Consider the following 26,478-nt stretch of genomic DNA (forward strand, 5'->3'; position numbering starts at 1 on the left):
GCCACCTCAAGATGAAAACAGATAACTCCCTAAATGTTAACTGGCTTTAATCCCCTAACATTAAATATAAAAACCACATGAGAAATATAGAAATTAAAATAGAAGTAAAATAAACCTGTCAAAAATCATAAACAAAAAGCTATTTGTGGTACAGCATGGATGACAAATGTTCTACTGTGTAAATTTTAGAATGAGGCAGACAAAAGTTGGAAGGCCAGTTAATTTTCCCCTACTTCTATTGCTTCAGCTTCATCTCCTGGCATCTGATGTCCACAATGTCGAGTTGTCTCTCAGTAATTGCCTTATTAGCGTGCTTTGTATGACTTAATGTATCAAGTTCAGCAATAGCTTCATTGGCAGCTGTCTTTGCAAGACAGCAGGCTTTCTCTGGGGGAGTTCAGAATCTCATAATAAAACACAGAGTAGTTAAGGGCCAGCCCCAATCTGATAGGATGTGCTGGTTGCATTTCCTTTTTGCTGATTCCAAAAGTTTCTTGGTATGCTTGTTGTGACTGATCCACAATCCCCTTCTTGTGATCACCAGCAGCAACCTCAGACAAGTAACCGTAGTAGTCTCCTCTCATTTTCAAATAAAAGACTTTGCTCTCTGCTTGTGAAGCGTTGGGTATCAAGAACTTTTCCAAAAAAGGAGTAAATCATTGCCGATATCTCCTAGCTCCGTCTCAGTTTTCTCGTTGTATTCTCATACTATCTGCTGTTTTTTTCTCAGCACCTTCCTTCTTTTGTTCAATACTTGAAAGCATCCTCCAAGATGATCTACAGACTTCTACAACATTTTTATAAGCAGCTGAGAGAAGGTTCATCTCCTCATTGGACAATTCACCTCCTTACTCAGTTACAAGATTTCATGCAGGCTGCCATGTCATCATATCTCTCAGCCTGCTTGGCCAGTTTGCCCTTCTGAAAGTGAGTGGTGGCCTGTGAACCAGGGCTCAGCAGTCTCTTGGCTGTGTCGGCAGCAGCGGGTCTGAGACTCTGTCCCTGGGTCTCGCTGCTCACAGGCTAAAGCCGCTCTGCAGACAGGGTTTCCCTGTTATTTTTCATCATTTTGATACTAGCCATTTTGACAAGTGTGAGGTGATATTCCATTGTGGTTTTAATTTGCATTTCCCTAATGATTAGTGATGTTGAGCATTGTTTTATATATCTGTTAGCCATTTGTATGTCTTGAGAAATGTCTATTCATGTCCTTTGTCCATTTTTGTTGTATTTATTTACTGATTTATTTATTTATTTTTGAGACAGAGTGTCCCTGCGACACCCAGGCTGGAGTGCAATGGCACAATCTCAGCTCACTGCAACCTCCGCTTCCTGGGTTCAAGCAATTCTCCTGCCTCAGCCTCCCAAGTAGCTAGGACTACAGGAGCATGCCACCACACCTGGCTAATTTTTGTGTTTTAGTAGAGAAGGGGTTTCACCATATTGGCCAGGCTGGTCTCCAACTCCTGACCTCAAATATTTGCCCTCCTCGGCCTCTCAAAGTGCTGGGATTACAGGCATGAGCCACCATGCCCAGTCTAAATTGGGTTATTTGTTCTTCTGCTATTGAGTTGTTTGAGTTCCTTATATATTTTGGAAATTCATCCCTTATAAAATGTATTACTTCCAAATATTTTCTCCCAATCTGTAGGTCATCTGTTCATTTTGTTCATTGTTTCTTTTGTTATGTAGAAGCTATTTAGTTTGATGTAATCGCATTTGACTATTTGTGCTTCTGTTGCCTAATCTATTGGAGTCAAATCTAACAAATCATTGCCCAGACCAATGTCATTTCATTTTTCCCTACATTTTCTTTTAGTCTTAAGTTCATTCTGAGTTGATTTTTGTATGTGATATGAGATAAGGGTCTAATTTCCTTGATTGTGCATATCTAATTTTCCCAGCATTATTTATTGAAGAGAGTACCCTTTCCCCAGTGTATGTTCTTGGTAACTTTGTCAAAAATAAGTTAACTGTAAATGTGTGGATTTATTTCAGGATTCTCTATTCCATTCCATTGGTCTGTGTGTCTGTTTTTAGGCCACCACCACTATGCTGTTTTGGTTACTATAATGATGTTGTATATTTTGAAGTCAGGTAGGGTGATGCCTACAGCTTTGTTATTTTTTCCCCAAGATTGCTCTGAGTATTTAGAGACTCTTGTGGTTTCATATAAATTTTCAATTTTTTTCCTGTATCTGTGAAAAATATCATGGGTATTTTGATTGGAATGACATTTAACCTGTAAGTTGCTTTGGGTAGCATTGTGATTTTAACAATATTAATTCTCCCAATCTATAAGCATGGCATATTTTTCCATTTTTTGTGTTCTCATCTATTTCTTTCATCAAAGTCTTATAGTTTTCCTTGTATAGATCTTTCAGTTCTTTGGTTACATTGATTCCTAGGTATTTTATATATATATTTTTGTAAATATTGTAAATGAGATTGCTTTCTTGAGTTTCAGATCATTTGCTGTTGGTGTATATAAGTGCTACTAATATTTTTGTGTTTATTTGCATCCTACAATTTTACTGAATTCGTTTATCAATTCTAACTTTGGTGGAGTCCTTAGGTTTTTCTACGTATAAGATCTTGTCATCTGGCTGGTGTGGTGGCTCACACCTGTCGTCCCAGCACTTTGGGAGGCCGAGGCAGGTGGATTGCGAGGTCAGGAGATCGAGACCATCCCGGCTAACAAGATGGAACCCCATCTCTACTGAGTGCAGAAAATTGGCTGGGCATGGTGACTGGTGCCTGTAGTCCCAGCTACTCGGGAGGCTGAGGCAGGAGAATGGCGTGAACCTGGGAAGCGGAGCTTGCAGTGAGCAAAGATCGCACCACTGCACTCCAGCCTGGGCGACAGGGAAAGACTAAGTCTCAAAAAAAAAAAAAAAAAAATCTTGTCATCTGTTAACAAGGCTAATTTGACTTCTTCCTTTACAATTTGGATGTCCTTTATTTCTGTCTTTTGTCTAATTGCCCTGGCTAAGACTTCCAGTACTATGTTGAATACTGTTGCTGAAAGTGGGCATCCTTGTTTTGTTAAGTCCCTAGAGGAAAGGCTTCCAATTTTTCCCAATTTAGTACAGTGTTAGCCATGGGCTTGTCATATATGGTCTTCATTATTATGAGGTATGTTCCTTCTATATCCGTGATAAGGGTTTTTTATCATAAAGGAATCCTGAATTTAATCAAGTTTTTTGGCACCTACTGAAATAATCATATAATTTTTGTTCATAATTCTATTAATATAATACATCATGTTTATGGATTTGTTTATAAGGAACCATCCTTGTATCCCTGGGATGAATTTCACTTGACCATGGCGAATGATCTTTTTACTGTGTTGTTGAATTTGGTTTGCTAGTATTTGATTGAGGATTTTTGTATCTATTTTCATCAGTAAATAATGTCCTGTAGTTTTTGTTTCTTGTTTTATCTGTGTCTGGTTTTGGTGTCAGCTTAATGCTGATCTCATAGAATGAGCTTGGAAGTATTCCCTCCTCTTTAATTTTTTTGAAGAGTTTGAGTAGGATTTTTATTAATTCTTCTTGAAATGTTTGATAGAATTCAGCAGTGAATCCACTGGTTACTGGGCTTCTCTTTGATCAGAGACTTTTTATTACGACTTTGATCTCATTACTTGTTACTGGTTTACTGAGGTTTACTATTTCTTCATGGTTTGATTTTGGTAGGTTGTATGTATCCAAGGAATTTATCCATTTCTTTTTGATTTTCCAATTTGTTAGTGTATAGTTAGTTGTTCATAGTAGTCTCTAATGATTTTTTGTACTTCTGAGGTCTAAGTTGTTATGTCAACTTTTTCATTTCTGATTTTGTTTATTTGGGTCTTCTCTCTTTTTTCTTAGTCTAGCTGAAGGTTTGCTGGTTTTTTCTTTTCAGAAAACCAAATTTTTGTTTTGTTAATCACCTGTATTGTGTTTTTAGTCTCAATTTCATTTATTTCTGCTCAGATCTGTATTATTTCTTTCTCCCTGCTAATTTGAGATTTGGTTTGCTCTTACTTTTCTAGTTCCTGAGGTGCAGTATGAGTTTATTTGAAGAGTTTCTACTTTTTTTATATAGGCATTCATTGCTGTAAACTTTCCTCTTAATACTGCTTTTGTTGTATCTCATTGATTTCCACATGTTGTATTTCTGTTCTGATTTGTTTGAAGAAATTTTCAAGTTTCTTTCTTAATTTCTTTATTGACCCTTCGGTTGTTCATGAGCATATTGTTTAATTTCCATTAGTTTGTGTATTTTCTGAGGTTTCTCTTGTTATTGATTTCTAATTGTATTCCACTGTGGTCAGAAAAGATATTTGATAGGATTTTTATTTAAAAAGTTGTTCAGACTTGTTTGTGGCCTAATATATGGTCTATTCTGAAGAATGTTCCATGTGCTGCTGAAAATAATGTGTATTCTACAGCAGTTGAGTGAAATGTTTTGTAAATGTCAGTTAAGCCTATTATCTCTAATGTGTAGTTTAACTCCGCTGTTTCTTTGTTGCTTTTCTGTCTGGATGAAGTCTGGTTTTATGTCTGGATGATCTGTCAATTACTGAGAGTGAGGTATTAAAGGCCCCTACTATTATTGTATTGCAGTCTCTCTCTCTCTTTAGGTCTATTAATCTTTGCTTATGTACTTGGGAACTCTGATATTAGATGCATAGATATTTATAATATTTATGTTCTTGCTGAATTGACCCCTTTATCATTATATAGTGACTTGTGTTTTTATACAGTGTTTGATTTGTAATATATTTTATCTGATATGAGTATAGCTGCTACTGCTCTTTTTTTGGTTTCTTTTTTCTTTTCTTTTTTTTTTCTTGGAGATGGAGTTTCACTCTCGTCACCCAGGCTGAATCTTGGCTCACTGCAACCTCTGCCTCCCGGGTTCAAACAATTCTCCTGCATCAGCCATGCAAATAGCTGGGGATTACAGGCATGTGCTACCGCGCCTAGGCCTTTTTTTTTTTTTTTTTTTAGTTTGTAGTTGTATAAAATATCTTTTCTACTCCTTCACCTTCATTTTATGTGTTTATAGGTGAAGTGGGTTTCATGAAGGCAGGATATAGTTGGATCTTGTATCTTTGTACATTCAACCACTCTGTGTCTTTTAATTGCAGAATGGAGACCATCACATTCATTGTTACTATTGATAAGAAAGGACTTACTACTACCATTTTGTTGCTTGTGTTCTGGTTGTTTTGAGACTCCTCTCTTTCTTTCATCCTTTATTTATGTTTTACTTTGCAGTTAAGTGATTATTTCTGGTAGCATGTTTTAATGTGTTGCTTTTTATTTTTAGTAAATCTGTTATCAAGTTTTGTACTGTGAGTATCATGAAGCTTACAAGAAAAACACCTTATAAACACAAGTTATTTAAAATATATGACAACTAATCTTAGATCACACAGAAAAAAATAGAAACAAAGGCAAAGAACACACAAAAAATTTACACTTTAAGTTCATCTCTTCCACATGTTGATTTTTAATTGTCCTAATCTACCTATCTTATATTACTTATCTCTTAAGTTGCTGTAGCAATTATTATTTTTGATAGATTTTTCTTTTGTGCTTCATTTGTCTTTTGGGCTAGATTTATAAGTGGATTTTCACAGCACAAATACAATAATATTCTGGGTGTGTCCATGTATTTAATTGTATCAGTGGGTTTCATACCTTGAAAAGTTTTCTTTTGAATGTTTTTTTTTTTCTTTGTAAGACTCCCTCTAGCATTTCTTGCAAGATTTTCCTGGTGGTGTTGAATTCTTTCAGATTTTCTTTGTCTGGGAAAGACTTTATCTCTTTATACCTTCATATTTAACTGATAGTTTTCTGGACTATAATACTCTTTCATGGTAATTTTTTTCTCTGAGTACTTTGAAAATTTAATTCAATTCTTTGCAGGCCTGTATGGTTTCCACTGAGAAGTTCATTGCCAGATGAATTGGAGCTCCTTTAAATGTTATTTGCTTCTTTCCTCTTGCTGCTTTTAGGATCCTCTCTTTGCCCTCGATCTTTGCTATTTTGATTATTGGAGTAGTCCTATTGAGTTGAAGATGTTTGGTATTTTAAGAACTTCTTGTACCTGGATATTTATATATTTCTCAAGTTTTGGACAGTTTTCTGTTATTATCTCTTTGAATAAGCTTTCTACTCCTTGCCCTTACTCAGTTACTTCTTGAAAACCAATAATTTTTAGTTTTGATCTTTTCAGAGATTTTTATGTATCTTGTAGGTGCTCTTCATTCATTTTGCTTCACCTATTATTGTGCATTTTCAGACACCTGGTCTTCAAGCTCATTGATTCTTTCCTCTTCTTCGTACATTTCCACTGTTGAGAATCTGTAAATAGTTCTTCAGTTTAGCAAAAGTATTTATCAGTTTTGAAACTTCTGTTTGATTTTTTAAAAATTACTTTAGGCCACGCATGATTACTCATGCCTATAATCCCATCATTTTGGGAGGCTGAGGCAGGAGGATTGCTTAAGCCCAGGAGTTTGAGGCTGCAGTGAGCTATGACTGCACCACTGCACTTCAGCCTGGGCAACAGCAGAAGGCCCTGTCTCTAAATTTAAAAAAAATTGCTTTAATCTCTTTGTTAAATTTATCTGATAAATTTCTAAACTAACTCCTTATCTGTGTTATCTTGGAGATCATTGTGCTGGCTGACTACTTCAGATTTTTTTCAAGAGTAAAAATTGTCATTTGGAGGGAGATTTTCCACCTGCTTGGTGCCTGGCAGAGTGAGTGGGAGGGTTGTCACAAATGTAGAAGTCTGATTCTCCTTCCTTATGACTACTTTATGGATTCCACTCATCAGAAACCTGTGCCATTACCACTGCAAGCAAACCTGTGAATTAGGCCTGGTGACAAGAGGAATTCCCTTGGCTATGTCTTCCCCTTGTGGGGAAAAAAAGAGAACAGAACACTCCCAGAAGCTTTTGCTGTTGAAAAGTCCCATAGCTCTCAATGTCACTGAGGACACCCACAGACTTAATCTCTGGGAACCTCTTCAATATTTGTTGACATTGATCCTAGCTACATGGAGACAACATCCCTTGACTCCCACTGGAGCTGAAACCACCACACTCCGCCCCAGCATCACCCTCACACTCACATGTAGGTGAATGTCTTTTGACCCCAGAACAAGCCAGTAATATCTGGAAAAGGTGACCGCTCCATCAAATGCACAGACAGCAATGCAAGGCAATAAGAAACATGAAAAATCAGGGAAACATAGCACCATCAAAGAAACACAATAGTTTTCTAGTAATCTACCTCCCCAAAAATAGATATGTATTATTTTCCTGACAAAGAACTTAAAATAATTGTTTAAGGAAGCTCAGTGAGCTATAAGAGAGCACAGGTAGGCAAACATCAGAAAAACAATAAACACACACAGAAAACAAGAAGTTTAATAAAGTGATAGAAATGATTTTTAAAAAGAAACAAACAGAAATTCTGCAGCTGAAGAATACAATGCATAAAAAATGCAATGGAGAGCATCAATAGCAGACTTGATCAAACAGAAGAATTTGTGAACTCAAAGATAGGTCATTTAAGCCAACCTAGAAGCAGCTTCTTGGTTCCTTCTCAAATTTCTGTCTGGTTTGGCCCTCCTGGCTCCACTCCTGACTCTACCATGTCCATCAGGGTGACCCAACATTCTTACAAAACATCCAGCTCTGGCCCCTGGGCCTTCAACAGCCACTCCTACATAAGTAGGCCCAGTACCTGCATCAACTCTTCAAGCTTTTCCTGAGTCTGTAGCAGCACCAGCTTCTCTAGTGGCCTGGTTACTGGCATGGTTCTAGGTGGAGGATATGCTAGGGCCAGTGTTATAGGAGGTATTACAGCTGTCATAGTGAATCAGAGTCTGCTGAGCCCCTTTAAGTTGGATGTGGACCCCAACATCAAGGCCATGAAAACCCAGTAGAAGGAGCCCATCAAGACATTCAACAACAACTCTGTCTCCTTCATCATCAAGGTACGGTTCCTGGAGTAGCAGAACAGGATACTGAAGATGAAGTGAAGCCTCTTGCAGAAGCAGCAGAAGACAGCTTGGAGCAACATGAACATGTTCAAGAGCTAGATCAACAACTTTTGCAGGCAACTGGAAAGGTTGGAACAAGAGAAGCTGAAGCTGGAGGCAGAGCTTGGCAATATGCAGGGGCTGGTGGAGGACTTCAGTAATGTGTAAGAGAATGAGATCAACAAGTGTGCAGAGATGGAGAATGAATTTGTCCTCTTTAAGAAGAATGTGAATGAAGTTTACATGAGCAAGACAGAGTTGGAGTCTCACCTGGAAGGGCTGACTGATGAGATCAGCTTTCTCCTCTTTATAGAGGATCTCTGCAAGATGCAGTCCCATATGTTTAACGTATCTGTGGTTCTGTTCAGGAACAACAGCCACTCCTTGCACATGGACAGCACCATGGCCAAGGGCTGTGCCCAGTATGAGAAGATCGTCAACCACAGCTGAGCCAAGGCTAAAAACATGTACCAGATTAAGTATGAGAATCTGCAGACACTGGCTGGAAAGCACAGGGATGATTTGTGTTGAAGAAAGATGGAGATCTCCAAAATGAACCAGAACATCAGCTGGCTCCAGGCACAGATTGAGGGTCTTAAAGGCCAGAGGGCTTCCTTGGAGGCTGCCATTGTGGATGCAGAGCAGTGTGAAGAGCTGGTCATTAAGAATGTCTACACCAAGCTGGTGAAACTGGAGGCTGTCTTGCAGTGGGCCAAGCAGGATATGGCATGGGAGCTGCATAATTATCAGGAACTGATGACAGTCAATCAGGCCCCAGACATTGAGATTGCCACCTACAGGAAGCTTATGGAAGATGAATAGAGCTGCCTGGAGTCTGGAATGCAGAACATGATTATCCATATGAAGACTACAGGTGGTCTAAGCTCAGCTTATGAAGGTCTCACAAGCTCTGTGCAGGTTTATTACAAGGGAGTGTTGCACAATGGTGAGATTTAGGCTTCTAGTGTACCTATCAACCAAATAGTGAACATTGTACTCAATAGGTAATTTTTTAACCCTTACTCCACTCCCACTCTCCCACCTTGTAGAGTGTGATGGTTAATACTGAGTGTCAGCTTCATTGGATTGAGTGATACTAAGTAATAATCTTGGGTGTGTCTGTGTGGGTGTTGCCAAAAGAGATTAACATTTGAGTCAGTGATCTGGGAAAGGCAGATCAACCCCTAATCTGGTGGGCACAATCTAATCAGCTTCCAGTGAATATAAAGCAGGCAGAAAAATGTGAAAAGGAGAGACGGGGCAAATTTCCCAGCCTACATGTTACTCCCATGCTGGCTGCTTCCTGCCCTTGAACACTGGACTCCATGTTCTTCAGTTTTGACACTCAGACTGGCTCATCTTACTCCTCATCTTGCAGACAGCCTATTGTGGACCTTGTGATCATGTGATCATGTAAGTTAATGCTTAATAAACTCGTGTGTGTGTGTGTGTGTGTGTGTGTATTTCCAAGTAGTTATGTCCCTCTAAGAGAGCCCTGACTAATACAGACTTTGGTACCAGGAGGAGGGATAGAGGAGCAGAATATTAAGGATGGGGTTCTTTCAATAGTTTGGGGGTTTCTGGAGTTGGCTGCCTAATATGATTAGATCCAAAGATGCTTCTAATAGTATGGAGAACACTGATAGTTCTTGGAATAAATTGTTTGGAGAGTTATGTAAAATAAATGCATTTGACACTTCTGATTTACCACTTATGTGAGGCAAGGAGTTTAGTGACTGCATAATACCTTTGACCATATGTAGAGAACCAAGGAACATAACGAAGCTGATTGGTTGCTCCTAAGTTGAGTGGACAAAGTGATGAAAGAAAATGATGAGCTCAAGGATTCTGTCTCCTGGCTTCAGAAGCAGATACTGAGCCTCAAATCTGCTAAGATTGCCCTGAGTGAGAGTCTTATTTCCTGTAGAAAAAGAACTAAAATTGTGAAAAAAAAAAACATAAGCTCTTATCATGAAAGTGTCTGACCTGCAATGAATGGTGCATGGACAACTGTGCCAGGTGTCTACTGTTAAAGTAAGCGCATTGATTGGAAAATAATGGGACCCTGAAACTTGGAATGGGGACGTGTTGGAGGACCCTGATGAAGCTGGGGACACAGAGTTTGTAAACTCTTGTGAACCTGTTTTGCCAAAAGGAACAGTTTCCCCATCTCCAATACTGGCAACATTCCCTCCCTGACCCATGCTGCCATCAGCCTTTCCACCTTTGTCTGAGGAGATAAATGCTGCACTGCCTGAGGCAACAGTGATGCCCGCTCCTGAGGCAGTTACCAGGCTAGATAATGTTGATTCTCCTCAAGGGCCACCCCCAAAACCTCTGTTTGCTTCTAGACATACAACTAGACTAAAGTCCTGGTGGACCTCTAGAGGTGAGGTTGAGAGTGTGACCCATAAGGAGGTGTGCTACACTCAAAAAGAACTGTTTGAGTTCTGTAATTCATATAAACAGAAATCATGAGAACAGGTATGGGTACGGGATAATGGTGGAAGGAACGTAGAGTTGGATCAGGCTGAATTTATTTATTTGGGCCCACTAAGTAGAGACTCTGCATTTAATGTTGCAGCTCAGGGAGTTAAAAAAGGTTCCAATAGTTTATTTGTTTGGTTAGCTGAAATGTGAATTAAAAGATGACACACTGTGAGCAAGCTGGAAATGCCTGCTCACTTTTGGTTTAATGTAGAGGAAGGGATCCAAAGGCTTAGGGAGATTGGGCTGGTGGTCCTACTCATCTGAGCTTGGAGGGTCCAGAAGATATACCCTTAACCAATGCCTTACAAAATCGATTTGTGAGGGCAGCATCTACATTTTTGAAAAGCCTTGTAATTGCTCTTCTCTGTATGTCAGATCTAACAATGGAAACCACAGTCACTCAACTACAAAATTTAAATACAATGAGAATAATTGGATCTCGAGGTGGCAGGGGCCAAGTGGCAGCATGCAACCATCAAAGGCAAGGTGGGTGTAGCTGCCATAATAGACAGCAGAGGCAAAGCAGCAAACAGAATAGTCTGACTCATGCAGAGCTCTGGAATTGGCTAATTGAGTACCATGTTCCTAGAAGTGAAATTGATAGAAAGCCTACTGCATTCCTACATATATTATACAAATAGAAAACTTTTAGGTTGAATGGACAAAAGACTAATTTAAATTATAAAAACAGAAAATCATGGGCCCTAAATCAATTTCCAGACTTCAGCCAATTTACAGATCCAGAACCCTTTGAATAAAGGGGAGGCAGGGTCCCCTAGTGGAAGGATCCCACTACATTAATGACAATATATGAAGTGAATCTTTCTCCCATCCTTCCCCAAGGATACATCTGGCCTTCTACCAGGGTAACCGTGCACTGGGGAAAGTGAAATGATCAGATATTTCAGGGACTACTAAACGCTGACTCTGACTGATGTTGATTCCAGGGGACTGAAAACATCATTTTGGTCCTCCAGTTAAAATAGGGGCTTATGGAAGTCAGGTAATTAATGGAGTTTTATCTCAGGTCTGACTTACAGTGAGTCCAGTGGGTCCCCAGACTCATCCTGTGGTCATTTCCCCAGTGCCAGAATGCATAATTGGCATGACATATTTAGCAGCTGGCAGAATCCCCACATTGGCTCCCTGACTGGTAGGGTGAGAGCTATAATGGTGGGAAAGGCCAAATGGAAGCCATTAGAACTGCCTCTTCCTAGAAAAATAGTAAATAAAAAACAATATCACATCCCCAGAGGGATTGCAGAGATTATTGCCACCATCAAAGACTTGACTGATGCAGGGGTTGTGATTCCCACCACATCCCCATTCAACTCTCCCATTTAGACTGTGCTGAAGACAGACGGATCTTGGAAAATGACAGTGAATTATCATAAGCTTAACCAAGTGGTGACTCCAATTGCAGCTGCTTTATCCGATGTGGATTCATTGCTTGAGCAAATTAACAAGTCTCCTCGTACCTAGTATTGCAGCCATTGACTTGACAAATGCATTTTTCTACATTCCTGTCCATAAAGCCTGCCAGAAGTAATTTGCCTTCAGCTGGCAAGGCCAACCATATACCTTTACTGTCCTACCTCAGGGGTATATTAACTCTATAGCTTTGTGTCATAATCTTATTTGGAGAGAACGTGATCACTTTTTGCTCCCACAAGATATCACATTGGTCTATTACATTGATGACGACATGCATATTGGATCCAGTGAGCCAGAAGTAGCAAGCACACTGGACTTATTGGTGAGACATTTGTGTACTAGAGGTTGGGAAATAAATCTGACTAAAATTCAGGGACCTTCTACCTCAGTGAAATTTCTAGGGATCCACTGGTGTGGGACCTGTTGAGATATTCCTTGTAAGGTAAAGGATAAGTTGCTGTATTGGACCCCTCCTACAACCAAGAAAGAAGCACAACGCCTAGTGGGCCTATTTGGATTTTGGAAGCAACACTTTCCTTATTTGGGTGTGTTGCTCAGGCTGATTTATCAAGTGCCCTGAAAGGCTGACAGTTTTGGGTGGGATCCAGAACAGAAGAAGGCTCTGCAACATGTCCAGGCTGTTGTGCAAGCTGCTCTGCAACTTCAGCCATGTGACCCAGCATATCCAATGCTGCTTGAGGTGTCAGTGGCAGATAGTGATGCTGTTTGGAGCCTTTGGCAGGTTCCCATAGATGAATCACAGCTGAGGCCTCTAGAATTTTGGAGCAAGGCCCTGCCATCTTCTGCAGATAACTACTCTCCTTCTGAAAGACAGCTCTTGGCCTGTTACTGGGCTTTAGTGGAAACTGAATGTTTGACTATGGGTCATCAAGTCACCATGTGACCTGAACTGCCTATCATGAACTAGGTGCTTTCTGACCCATCTAGCCATAAAGTGAGTCATGCACAGAAGCATTCCATCATCAAATTGAAGTGGTATATATGTGATCAAGCTCAAGCAGGTCCTGAAGGCACAAGTAAGTTACATGAGGAAGTGGCTCAAATGCCCATGGTCTCCACTCCTGCCACCCAGCCTGCACCGATGGCCTCATGGGGAGTTTCCTATGATCAGCTGACAGATGAAGAGAAGTCTCAGGCCTGGTTCACAGACAGTTCTGCACGATATGCAAGCACCACCCAAAAGTGGACAGCTGCAGCACTACAGCCCCTTTCCGGGACATCCCTGAAGGACAGTGGTGAAAGGAAATCTTCCTAATGGACAGAACTTTGAGAAGAGCACCTGGTTGTGCATTTTGCATGGAAGGAGAAATGGCCAGGTGTGTGATTATATATTGATTCATGTGCTGTAGCCAATGGTTTGGCTGGATGGTCAGGGACTTGGAAGAAGCATGATTGCAAAATTGGTGACAAAGAAATTTGGAGGAGAGGTATGTGGATGGTCCTCTCTGAATGGTCAAAAACTGTGAAGATATTTATATCCCATGTGAGTGTGCACCAACAGATGATCTCAGCAGAGGAGGATTTTAATAATCAAGTGGTTAGGATGACCCGTTCTTTGGCTATCACTCAGCCTCTTTTCCCAGCCAATCATGTCATCGCCCAACGGGCCCATGAGCAAAGTGGCCATGGTGGCAGGCGTGGAGGTTATACATGGGTTCAGAAACATGGACTTCCACTCACCAAGGCTGACCTGGCTACAGCCAATTTTCCAGGAGCAGAAACCAACACCAAGCCCTCAATATGGCACCATTCCTCGGGGTGATCAGCCAGCTACCTGGTGGCAGGTTGATTATATTGGACTTCTTTCATCATGGAAAGGGCAGATGTTTGTCCTCACTAGAATAGACACTTACCCCAGATATCGGTTTGCCTATCCTGAATACAATGCTTCTGCCAAGACTACCATCCATGGACTCACTGAATGCCTTATCCACCGTTGTGGTATTCCATACAGCATTGACTCTCACCAAGGCACTCACTTTATGGCTAAAGAAGTACAACAGTGGGCTCATACTCATGGAATTCACTGGTCTTATCATGTTCCCCATCACCCTGAAGCAGTTGGATTGATAGAATGGTGGAATGGACTTTTAAAGTCACAATTACAGTGCCAACTAGGTGACAATACTTTGCAGGGCTGGGGCAAAATTCTCCAGAAGGCCTTGTATGCTCTGAATCAACATTCAATATATGTTACTGGTTCTCCCATTGCCAGGATTCAAGGGTCCTGAAATCAAGGGGTGGAAGTGAAAGTGGCACAACTCAACATCACCCTTAGTGATCCACTAGCAAAATTTTTGCTCCCTCTTCCTGCAATATTATGTTCTGCTGGCCTAGAGGTCTTGATTCCAGAGGGAGAAATGCTGCCACCAGGAGACACAACAATGATTCCATTAAACTGGAAGTTTGCCACCTGGACACTTTGGGCTCCTCCTACCTTTAAGTCAAAAGGCTAAGAAGGGACTTATAGTGTTGGCTAGAGTGATTACCCAGACTATTCAAGATGAAATCAGTCTACTGCTCCACAATGGAGGTAAGGACGAGCATGCATGGAATATAGGAGATCCATTAGGGTGTCTCCTCATCAATACCAGCTACAACCATGTGACCAGCTGCAGAAATGAGGATGATAGCTGTCATGAGTATTTCCTCCTTGTTTTGTTAAAAACATGTTTGTGCATGTACCAGTTGTACTAACGAAATATCTTCCTTTTATTTTCTTTTCCTTTATCATGTTACATAAGATTTATTGACTTCATATAAACATTTAATTATTTATGTAGTAGTATTGGGGTTGGGGATTGTTTCGTTTTCGGTTGTACAAAGCATAGTTGTATTATGTTCAGCGTAATTATGACCTCATTATTTTCTTAACTTAAAAATTATGTATAATCTCAGGAGGTATATATGGGTTCAAGTTGACAAGGGGCATACTTGTGATGGTTAATACTGAGTGTCAACTTCATTGGATTGAAAAATACAAAGTATTAATCCTGGGTGTTCCTGTCTGGATGTTGCCAAAAGAGATTAACGTTTGAGTCAGTGTGTTGGGGAAGGCAGATCCACCCTTAATCTGGTGGCACAACCTAATCACCTTACAGCAAATGTAAAGCAGGCAGAAAAACGTGAAATGGAGAGACGGGCCTAGCCCCCCAGCCTATATGTTTCTCCCGTGCTGGATGCTTCCTGCTTCCAAACATTGGACTCCAAGTTCTTCAGTTTTGGGACTCAGATTGGCTTTCCTTGCTCCTCAGCTTGTAGACAGCCTATTACGGGACCTTGTGATAAAGTAAGTTAATAGTTAATAAGCTCCTCTCTCTCTCTGTGTGTGTATATATATATGTGTATATATATATATGTATATATGTGTGTGTGTATATATATATATATATATACACACACACATATATACATATATATAATGTGACATATTCATGTATATATATACATATATATGTATATATATGACTATATATATTTCTCTACATATATATAGTTCTATATATAGAAATAGTAAGATACATATATCCCATACATAAATATAGAGTTAATAGGATATACATATCTATATCCTATTAGTTCTGTCCCTCTAAGAGAACCCTGACTAATACATAGCTTTTACTGTTGATTATTTCCATCCTTATGTCCATGTGTGCCCAATGCTCAGCTCCCACATAAAAATGAGAACATGCAGTATTTGATTTCCTGTTTCTGAGTTATTTTACTCATGATAATGGCCTCCAGCTCTATCCATGTTGCTGAAAAGAACATGATTTCCTACATTTCTATAATTTTTAATTATTTTTATAATTTTTTGAGTACCTAGTAGTTGTTTATATTTATAGGGTGCATGAGATATTTTGATACAGGCATACATTGCATAATAATCACACCAGGATAAATGGGGTCATTATGACCTCATGCATTTGTCCTTTCCTTGTGTTATAAACAATCCAATCATACTCTTTTAGTTATTTCAAAATGTCAAATAAATTATTGTTGACCATAGTCATCCTGTTGTGCTATCAAATATTAGATCTTATTCACTTTATCTAATTATATGTTTGTATCCATTAACCATCCCAACTTTCCTGACCCACTGTATTTCCCAGCCTCTGGTAATCATCATTCTACCCTTTATCTCCATGAGTTCAATTGTTTTAATTTGACTCAAACAAATAAATGAGAACCTATGATGTTTTTCTTTCTGTGCCAACCTTATTTCAATTAACATAATGACATCCACTTTCATTCATTTTGTTGCAAATGACAAGATGTCATTCTTTTTTATGGCTAAATGGTACTCCATTGTGTATATGTACTACATTTGCTTTAACCCTCTATCTATTGATAGACACTTATGTTTCTTTTAAATATTGGCTATTGTGAATAGTGCTGCAATAAATATGGGAGTACAGATATATCTTCCATATACTGATATTTTGGGTATATATCTAGCAGTGGTATAGCTGAATCATATTGTAGTTATATTTTTAGATTTTAAGGAATCTCCAAATTGTTCTCCATAGTGGCTGTACTAACTTACATTCCCAACAATAGTATATCCACTTTTCCTTTTCTCCACATTCTCACCAGCATTTGTTATTGCCTGAATTTTGAATATTAATAAAAGCCATTTTAATTGAGGTAAGTTGATATTTCATTGTATTTGCATTTATCTGATGATCGATAATGTTGGGCAGATTTTCATATACTTGTTTGCTTTGTATGCCTTCTTTTGAGAAATATATATTCATTTTTTTGCCTAGTTTTGATTGGATTATTTCCTATGGAGTTATTTGAGCTTCTTCTATATTCTGCTTATTAATCCCTTTTCAGATGGGGAGTTTGTGAATATGTTCTCCTATTCTTTGGGTTACCTCTTCACTTTGTGGACTGTATTTCTTGCAGTATAGAAACTTTTCAACTTGATATGATCCCATTTGTCCATTTATGCTTTTGTTGTCTATGCTTGTTCAATATTGCCAGAGAAATCTTTGCCTATCCCAATGTCCCAGAGAGTTTCACAGTCTTTTCTTTTAGTAGATTTATAGTTTAAGGTCTTACATTTAAGTAATTTATTTTGGTTTGATTTTTGTATATGGCAAAATATAACCATATGCAGAAAAATAAGTTTCTCACTACCATTTGCTAAAGACTGTCTTTCTCCAATATACGTTCTTGGCATGTTTGTCAAAGATGAGTTCATTGCAGATGTATAAATTTGTTGCAGTGTTTTCTATTTTGTTCAACTGGTGTATGTGTCTGCTTTTATGCCAGCACCATGCTGTTTTGGTTACTATAGCTGTGTAGTAAAACTTAAAGTTAGATGTATTAGTCCATTCTTGCATTTTTATAAAGAAATACCTGAGACTGGGTCATTTATAAAAAATGGGTTCAATTGGCTCATGATTACACAGGCTGTACAGGAAGCATTAAAGTATTTGCTTTGGGGGAGTTCTCAGGGAGCATCTACTCATGATGGAAGGCAAAGCAGGAGCAGGCATCTAACATGGCAGGAGCAGGACCAAGGGGGGAGGGATGTGCTATACACATTTAAACAAGATCTTGTGAGAACTCACTCACTATACAGTAACAAGAGGGCATAGTGCTAAACCATTCATGAGAACTCCACCCCCATGACCCAATAAACTCTCACCAGGCCTTTTCTCCAACATTATGGATTACAATTCAACATGAGATTTGAGAAGGGATGTAGATCCAAACTGTATTATTCTTTCCCAGGCCAGTCCCAAATCTCATGTCCTTCTGATATTTCAAAATACAATCATGGCTTCTCAACAGTCCTCCAAAATCTTAACTCATTTCAGCATTAACTCAAAAGTCCAAAGTCTCATTGGAGACAAGGCTAGTCCCTTCTGCCTATGAGCCTATAAAATAATAATAATAATAAAACAAGTTAGTTACCTGTTGTGGGAAGTCAGGCACCCCGAATGGAGGGACTGGCTGAAGCCATGGCAGAAGAACATAAATTATGAAGATCTCATGGACATTTATTAGTTCCCCACTTTTATAATTTCTTATGCCTGTCTTTACAGCAATCTCTGAACATAAATTGTGAAGATTTCATGGACACTTATCACTTCCCCAATCAATACTCTTGTGATTTCCTATACCTGTCTTTAATCCCTTAATCCCATCATCTTCATAAGCTGACGATGAATGTCGCCTCAGGACCCTGTGATTATTGCATTAACTGCACAAATTGTTTAAACAATATGAAATCAGGGCACTTTGAAAAAAGAACAGGATAACAGTGATGTTCAGGGTACAAGGGAGATAACCTTAAAGTCTGGCTGCCTGTGGCCTGAGCAGAACAGAGCCATATTTCTCTTCTTTCAAAAGCAAATAGGAGAAATATTGCTGAATCTTTTTCTCAGCAAGGAACATCCTTGAGAAAGAGAATGCATTCCCAAGGGTAAGTCTCTGAAATGGCCGCTTTGGGAACATCTGTCTTTTACGGTTGTAGATAAGGGATGAAATAAGCCCTGGTCTCCTGTAGCACTCCCAGACCTAATAGGATGAAGAAATTCCCACCTAATAATTTTGGTCAGACCAGTTTTCTGCTCTCAAACCCTGTCTCCTGTTAAAATGTTATCAATGACAATGTGTGCCTGAAACTTCATTAGCAATTTTAATTTCACCCCAGTCCTGTGATCTCGCCCTGCCTCCATTTGCCTTGTGATATTTTATTACCTTGTGAAGCATGTGATCTCTGTGACCCACACCCTATTCATACACTCCCTCCCCTTTTGAAAATCACTAATAAAAACTTGCTGGTTTTACAGCTCAGGGGACATCATGGAACCTGCCAACATGTGATGTCTCCCCCGGACACACTACTTTAAAATTTCTCACTTCTGTACTCTTTCTCTTTATTTCTCAGACTGGCCAGCATTTAAGGAAAATAGAAAAGGACCCACATTGAATATCAGGGGCTGGTTTTCCCCAATAGTTACCCTCAAGATACAATGAAGATATAGGCATTAGATAAATACTTCTGTTCCAACGGGGAGAAATTGGTCAAAGAAAGGGGATACAGGCCTCATGCAAGTCTGAAACCCAGTGAGTCAGTCATTAAATCTTAAAGCTTCAAAATAATCTCCCTTAACTCCATGTCTTACATCCAGAGCACACTGGTGTAAGGCATGGGCTCCCAAGGCCTTGGGCAGCTCCACCCCTATGGTTTTGTAGGGCTTAGCCTCAGAAGCTGCTCTCACTGGTTGGTGTTGAGTGGCTGTGGCTTTTCCAGGCACAGGGTGCAAGCTGTCAATTGATATACCATTCTTGGATCTGGAGTATGATGGTCCTCTTCTCACAGCTCCACTAGGAAGTGCCCCCATGGAGACTCCGCAAGGAGGCTTCAACCCCACATTTCCCCCTTTGCATTGCATTAGTAGAGGTTCTCCATGAGGGCTCCACCCATGCAGCAGGCTTCTGACTGTACATTCAGGCTTTTCCATACATCCTCTGAAATCTAGTTGGAGGCTCCCAAGCTTCAACTCTTGCATACTGTGCCCCCACAAGCTTAACACTATGTAAAAGCCACCAAGGCTTATGGTTTACACTTTCTGAAGCAGCAGCCTAAACTGTACCTGGGTCCCTTTGATCCATTGCTGGAGCTGGAGCACCTGGAATCCAGGGGTCCATGTCCAGAGGCTTTACTAGGAAGTGGGGACCTGTAATGGGCCCAAAAAATTATTCAGTCCTTCTAGGCCTCCAGGTCTGTGATGGAAGGGCCTGCCATGGAAGTCTCTGAAATGCCTATAAGGCATTTTTCTCATTGTCTTGGCTGTTAGCACTTGGCTCCCTTTTACTTATGCAAATTTCTGTAGCCTGCTTGAGTTCATCCCTTGAAAATGGGTTTTTCTTTCCTACCACATGGCAAGGCTGCATTTTAAAAAACTTTCATACACTGCTTCCTCTTTAAATATAAGTTCCAATTTTACAGCATTTATTTGCTCATGCATATGGCATAGGCTGTAAGAAGCAGCCAGGTCAAATCTTGCATGCTTTATTGCTTAGAAATTTCTTCTGCCAAATACCCTAAATTACCACTCTAAGGTTCAAAACTTCACAGATCCCTAGGGCAGGTACACAATGCCACCAAGGTTTCTGCTAACACATAACAAAAGTGACATTTACTTCAGTTTCCAATAAGTTTCTCATCTCCATCTGAGACCTCATCAGCCTCTCTATATCATTATCAGCATTTTGGACACAACCATTTAAACAGTCTGTAAAAAGTTCCAAAATTTCCCTCATCTTTCTATATAGTTCTGAGCCCTTTTAACTCTTCCAGCCAGTTTCTTATATATGTACATGTATCATGGAATACTACTCAGCCGTAAAAAGGAATAAAATAATGGCATTCACAGAAACTTGCATAGAATTGGAGACTATTATTCTAAGTGAAGTAACTCAGGAATGGGAAAGCAACATCACATGTTCTCACTCATATGCGGGAGCTAAGCTATGAGAATGCAAAAGCTTAAGAATGATACATTGGACTTTAAGGATTTGGGGGAAAGAGTGGGAAAGGGGTGAGAGGTGTACACATTGGATACAGTGTACACTGCTTGGGTGATAGGTGCACCAAATCTCAGAAATTACCACTAAAAACTTATTCATATATCTATCTATCTATCTATCTATCTATCTATCTATCTATCTATCTATATATATATAACATTCATATATATAAAAATTTATATGTATAACATTCATATGTATATATATATATATATAATTTTTTCTTTATCTGCTTGTTGATTGATGGGCATTTGGGCTGGTTCCAGATTTTTTCAGTTGCAAATTGTGCTGCTATAAACATGTGTGTACAAGTATCTTTTTTGTATAATGACTTATTTTCCTCTGGGTAGATATCTAGTAGTAGGGTTGCTGGATCTACATTTTTTTTAATGAATCTTCACACTGTTTTCCACAGTGGTTGTACTAGTTTACCTTCCCAACAACAGTGTAAAAGGGCTCCCTTTTCACTGCATCCATTTCAACATCTATTATTTTTTTAACTTTTTTATTATGGCCATTCTTGCAGGAGTGAGGTGGTATTGCATTGTGGTTTTGACTTGCATTTCCCAATAATTAGCAATGTTGAGCATTTTTCCATATGCTTGTTGGCCACTTGTATATCTTTTGAGAATTGTCTACTGATGCCCTTAGCCCACTTTTTTATGGGGTTGTTTGTTTTTTCCTTACTGATTTGTTTGCATTCTTTGTAGATTCTGGATATTAGTTTTTTGTCAGGTGTATAGATTGTGAAGATTATCTCCCACTCTGTGGGTTGTCTATTAATGCTGCTGATTATTTATCAGAAGATTCTTTGTTAAATTAAGCCCCACCTGTTTATCTTGGTTTTTGTTGCATTTGTTTTGGAGTTCTTGGTCATAAAGACTTTGTCTAAGCTAATGTCTAGAAAGATTGTTCTGATGTTATCTTCTTTATGGTTTCAGGTCTTAGATTTAAGTCTTTGATCCATATTGAATTGATTTTTGTATAAGGTAAGAGATGAGGATCCAGTTTTATTCTTCAAAATGTGGCTTGCCAATTATCTCAGCACCATTTGTTGAATAAGGTGTCCTTTCCCCACTTTATGTTTCTGTTGGCTTTGTCCAATATCAATTGGCTGTAAATATTTGGCTTTATTTCTGAGTTCTCTAGTCTGTTCCATTGGTCTATGTGCTTATTTTTATACCAGTACCAGCTGTTTTGGTGACTATGGCTTTGTAGTATAGTTTGAAGTTGGGTAATGTGATGCCCCCAGATTTGCTTTTTGCTTAGTCTTACTTTAGCTATCCAGATTCTTTTTTGGTTTCATATAAATTTTAGGATTTTTTTTTCTAGTTTAGTGAAAAATGGTGGTGGTATTTTGAAAGGAATTGCATTGAATTTGTAGGTTGCTTTTGGCAGCATGGTCATCTTCACATTATTGATTCTGCCCATCCATGAGCATCAGATGCGTTTCCATTTGCTGTGTCATCTGTGATTTATTTCAGTAGTGTTTTGCAGATTTTCTTGTAGAGGCCCTTCACTTCCTTGTTTAGGTATATTCCTAAGTATTTTATTTTATTTTTTGCAACTATTGTGAAAGGGGTTAAATCTTTGATTTGATTCTCCCCTTGGTTGCTGTTGCTGTATAGCAGAGCTACTGATTTACTTACATTAATTTTGTATCTTGGAACTTTGCTGAATTTATTAATCAGTTCTAGGAGCTTTTTGGAGAAGGCTTTAGGGTTTCACAGGTATACAATCATATCGTCAGAAAACAGCAACAATTTGACTTCCTCTTTACTGATTCGGATGCCATTTATTTCTTTCTCTTCTGATTGCTCTGGCTATGACTCCCAATACTATTTTAAATAGAAGTGGTGAAAGTGGGCATCCTTGTCTTGTTCCAGTTCTCAGAAGGAATGATTTCAACTTTTTTCCATTCAGTATAATGTTGGCTGTGGATTTGTTCTAGAGGGCTTTTATTACCTTGAAGTATGCCCCTTCTATGCTGATTTTGCTGAGGATTTTAATTGTAAAGGGATACTGAATTTTGTCATATGCTTTTTCTGCATCTATTGAGATGATCATTTGGTTTTTGTCTTTAATTCATTTTATGTGGTGTATAACATTTATTGACTTTCATATGTTAAACCATCCCTGTATCCCTGGTATGAAACCCACTTGATTATGGTGAATTATCTTTTTGATATGCTGTTGGATTTGGTTCACCAGTATTTTGTTGAAAATTTTTGCATCTATGTTTATCAGAGGTATTAGTCTGTAGTTTTCTTTTGTTGTTATGCCCTTTCCTGGTTTTGGTATTAGGGTGATACTGGCTTCGTATAATAATTTGGGGAAGATTCTCTCTTTCTCTATCTCTTGGATGAGTGTCAATAGGACTGATACCAATTATTCATTGAATGTCTGGAAGAATTCAGCTGTAAATCCATCTGGTCCTGGACTTTTTTTTCTTGGGCAATTTTAAATTACCATTTCCATTTTGCTGCTTGTTATTGGTGTGTTCAGAGATTCTATATCTTTCTGGTTTAATCAATAAAGGTTGTATATTTCCAGCAATTTACCCATCTTCAGGTTTTTTGGTTTATGCACATAAAGCTGTTCACAGTAGCCTTGAATAATCTTTTGTATTTCTGTGGTATAAGTTGTAATATCTCCTGTTTCATTTCTAATTAAGCTTATTTGGATCTTCTCTCTTTTGTTCTTGGTTAATCTTGCTAATGGTCTATCAATTTTATTGATTTTTTTCAAAGAACCAGCTTTTTTTCATTTATATTTTTTATTGTTTATTTTAATTGTTTCAAATTCATTTCATTCTGCTCTGCTCTTTGTTATTTTTTTATTCAGCTAGGTTAGGGTGTGGATTGTTCTTGTTTCTCCAGTTTCGTTGTGTGACCTTAGATTTTCTGTTTGCACTTTTTAAGACTCTTTTGTTAAAATGAAATCTCACTCTGTTGCCCAGGCTGGAGTGCAGTGGAGTGATCTCAGCTCACTGCAACCTCTGCCTTCTGGATTCAAGCGAATCTCCTGGCTTAGGCTCCTGAATAACTGAGATTACAGTCATGTACCACCATGGTCAGATAATTTTTCTATTTTTAGTAGAGACAGGGTTTCACCATATTGGCCAGGCTGATCTCGAACTCCTGACCTCAAGTGATACCCCTGCCTTGTCCTCTCAAAGTGCTGGGATCACAGTCATGAGCCACCGTGCCCAGCCACTTTTAGACTTTTTGATGTAGGCTTTTAAGGCTATGAACTTTTCTCTTAGCACCACTTTTGCTGTATCCCAGAGGTTTTGATTGGTTGTGTCACTGTTATTGTTCAGTTCAAAGAATTTTTAAATTTCCTTCTTGTTTTCATCATTGACTCAATGATTCAGGAGCAGGTTATTTAATTTCCATGCACTTGCATGGTTTTGGGAGTTCCTTTTGGAGTTGATTTCCAATTTAACTCCACTGTGGTCTGAGAGAGTATTGGATATAATTTCAATTTTCTTAAATTTACTGAGACTTGTTTTGTGACCTATCATATGGTCTATTTTGGAGAATGTTCCGTGTGCTGATGAATAGAATGTATATTCTGCAGTTGCTGAGTAGAATGATCTGTAGATATCTGTTAAGTCTATTTGTTGTAGGATATACTTTAAGTCTATTTTTTCCCTGTTGACTTTCTGTCTTGATAACCTGTCTAGTGCTGTCAGTGGAGTATTGAAGTCCCCCACTATCACTGTGTTTCTGTCTATTTCATTTCTTAGATCTAGCAGTAATCGTTTTATAAGTTTGGGAGCTCCAATGTTAGGTGCATATATATTTAGAATTGTGACATTTTCCTGTTAGACACATCCTTTTATCATTATATAATGTCCCTCTTTGTCTTTTTAAACTACTGTTGCTTTAAAGTGTGTTTTGTTTGATATAAGAATAGCTACTCCTGCTTGCTTTTGTTGTCCATTTGCATGGAATATCTTTTCTACTCCTTTATCTTTAGTTTATGTGAGTCCTTATGTGTTAGTCATGTCTCCTGAAGACTGCAGAAACTTGGTTGGTGAATTCTTATCCATTCTGCAATTCTGTATTTTTTAAGTGGAATATTTAAACCATTTCCATCCAATGTTAGTATTAACATGTGAGGTACTCTTCTATTCATTATGCTATTTGTTGCCTAAATGCCTTTTTTTTGGGGGGGGGAAAGAGTTTCACTCCTGTTGCCCAGGCTGGAGTGCAATGGCACTATCTTGGCTCACTGCAACCTCTGCCTCCTGGGTTCAAGCAATTCTCCTGGCTCAGCCTCCCAAGTAACTGGGATTACAGGCATCTGCCACCATGTGCAGCTAATTTTTTGTATTTTTAGTGGAGATGGGATTTCACAACATTTGCCAGGCTGGTCTTGAACTCCTGACCTCATGTAATCTGCCCACCTCCCCTCCCAAAGTGCTGGGATTACAGGCGTGAGCCACTGTGCCCAGCCCCTGAATGCCTTTTTTATATTATTGTGTTATTGTTATATAGGTCCTGTGAGATTTATGCTTTAAGGACGTTCTATTTTGGAGTATTTTGAGGATTTGTTTCAAGATTTTCAAGCTCCTTTTAGCAGTTCTTGTAGTGCTGGCTTAGTAGTGGCAAATTCTCTCAGTATTTGTTTGGAAAAGACTATCTTTCTGTCATTTATAAAGCTTAGTTTTGCTGGATACAAAATTTTTGACTGACAATTGTTTTGTTTAAGTAGGCTAAAAATAGGACCCCAATACATTCTAGCTTGTAGGGTTTGTGCTGAGCAATCTGCTGTTAGTATGATAGGTTTTACTTTGTCAGTTACCTGACGCTTTTGCCTCACAGCTCTTAAGATTTTTTCCTTCTTCTTGCCTTTAGATAACCTGCTGACTATGTGCCTAGGTGATGATCTTTTTGCAACAATTTTCCCACATTTTCTTTGAGCTTCTTGATGTCTAGGTCTCTAGAAAGGCTGGGGAAGTTTTCCTTGTTTATTTCTTCAAATATGTTTTCCAAACTTTTAGATTTCTCTTTTTCCTCAGGAACGCCAATTATTATTAGGTTTGGATGTTTAACATAGTCTCAAACTTCTTGGGGACTTTGTTCATTTTTAAAAATTCTTTTTTCTTTGTCTTTGCTGGATTGGGTTAATTTAAAGCCTTGTCTTCAAGCTCTGAAGTTTTTTCTTCTGCTTGTTTGATTCTATTGCTGAGACTTTACAGTGAATTTTGCATTTCTCTTAGTGTTGTCTTGATTTCTAGAAATTATTATTGTTTTTATTTTTATTTATGCTATTTTACTGAATAATTTTCATTTCATATTCTGATTGTTTTTTATTTCTGTAAGGAGACTGATATGATCTTTTTGGAGTGTTTGTTTTTGCTCTTCTTGGTCTAGTCACACAGCAGAGCTACTGGGTTCCAGGCTGGTACTAGGGAGTGTCTGCAGAGAGTCCTGTGATGTTATCTGTCTTCAGGTCTTGCAGCTATGGATACCAGCACCTGCTTCAGTGGAGGTAGCAGGGAGTGAATTGGACTCTCTGAGGGTCCTTGGTTGTGTTTTTGTTTAGTGCGCTGGTTTTGTCTTGGTTGACCTCCAGCCAGAAGGTGGTGCTTTCTAGAGCACATCAGCTGTGGTCCTATAGGGAGTATGCAAACTTACCCTAGGGACACCTGGTTAAGTATTCAGGTTTCTCAGACAGTGGGCAGGGCCACTGAGCTCCCAGGAAATTATGACCTTTGTCTTCGGCTACCAGGGCAGGTAGAGAAAGACCATCAGGTGAGGGCAGGGATAGCTGTATCTGAGCTCATCCTCTTCTTGAATGGGGCTTGCTGTGGATGCTGTGGGGGATGAGGTTGTGGTTTTCAGTTCAATTGAGTTATATTTCTGGGGGGATTATGGCTGCTTCTGCCGAGTCATATAGGCCACCAGGGAAGTGAGGGAA

General features: G+C 38.9%; 1 pseudogene; it reads right to left on the reverse strand.

The window, feature by feature from the left end:
* Positions 1–218: 218 nt before the first annotated feature.
* Positions 219–7,823, reverse strand: LOC129476137 (14-3-3 protein zeta/delta-like; annotated as a pseudogene).
* Between the last annotated feature and the right edge of the window lie 18,655 nt (positions 7,824–26,478).

This window comes from Symphalangus syndactylus, chromosome X, assembly GCF_028878055.3.
Source record: "Symphalangus syndactylus isolate Jambi chromosome X, NHGRI_mSymSyn1-v2.1_pri, whole genome shotgun sequence".
NCBI classification, from domain to species: Eukaryota; Metazoa; Chordata; class Mammalia; order Primates; family Hylobatidae; genus Symphalangus; species Symphalangus syndactylus.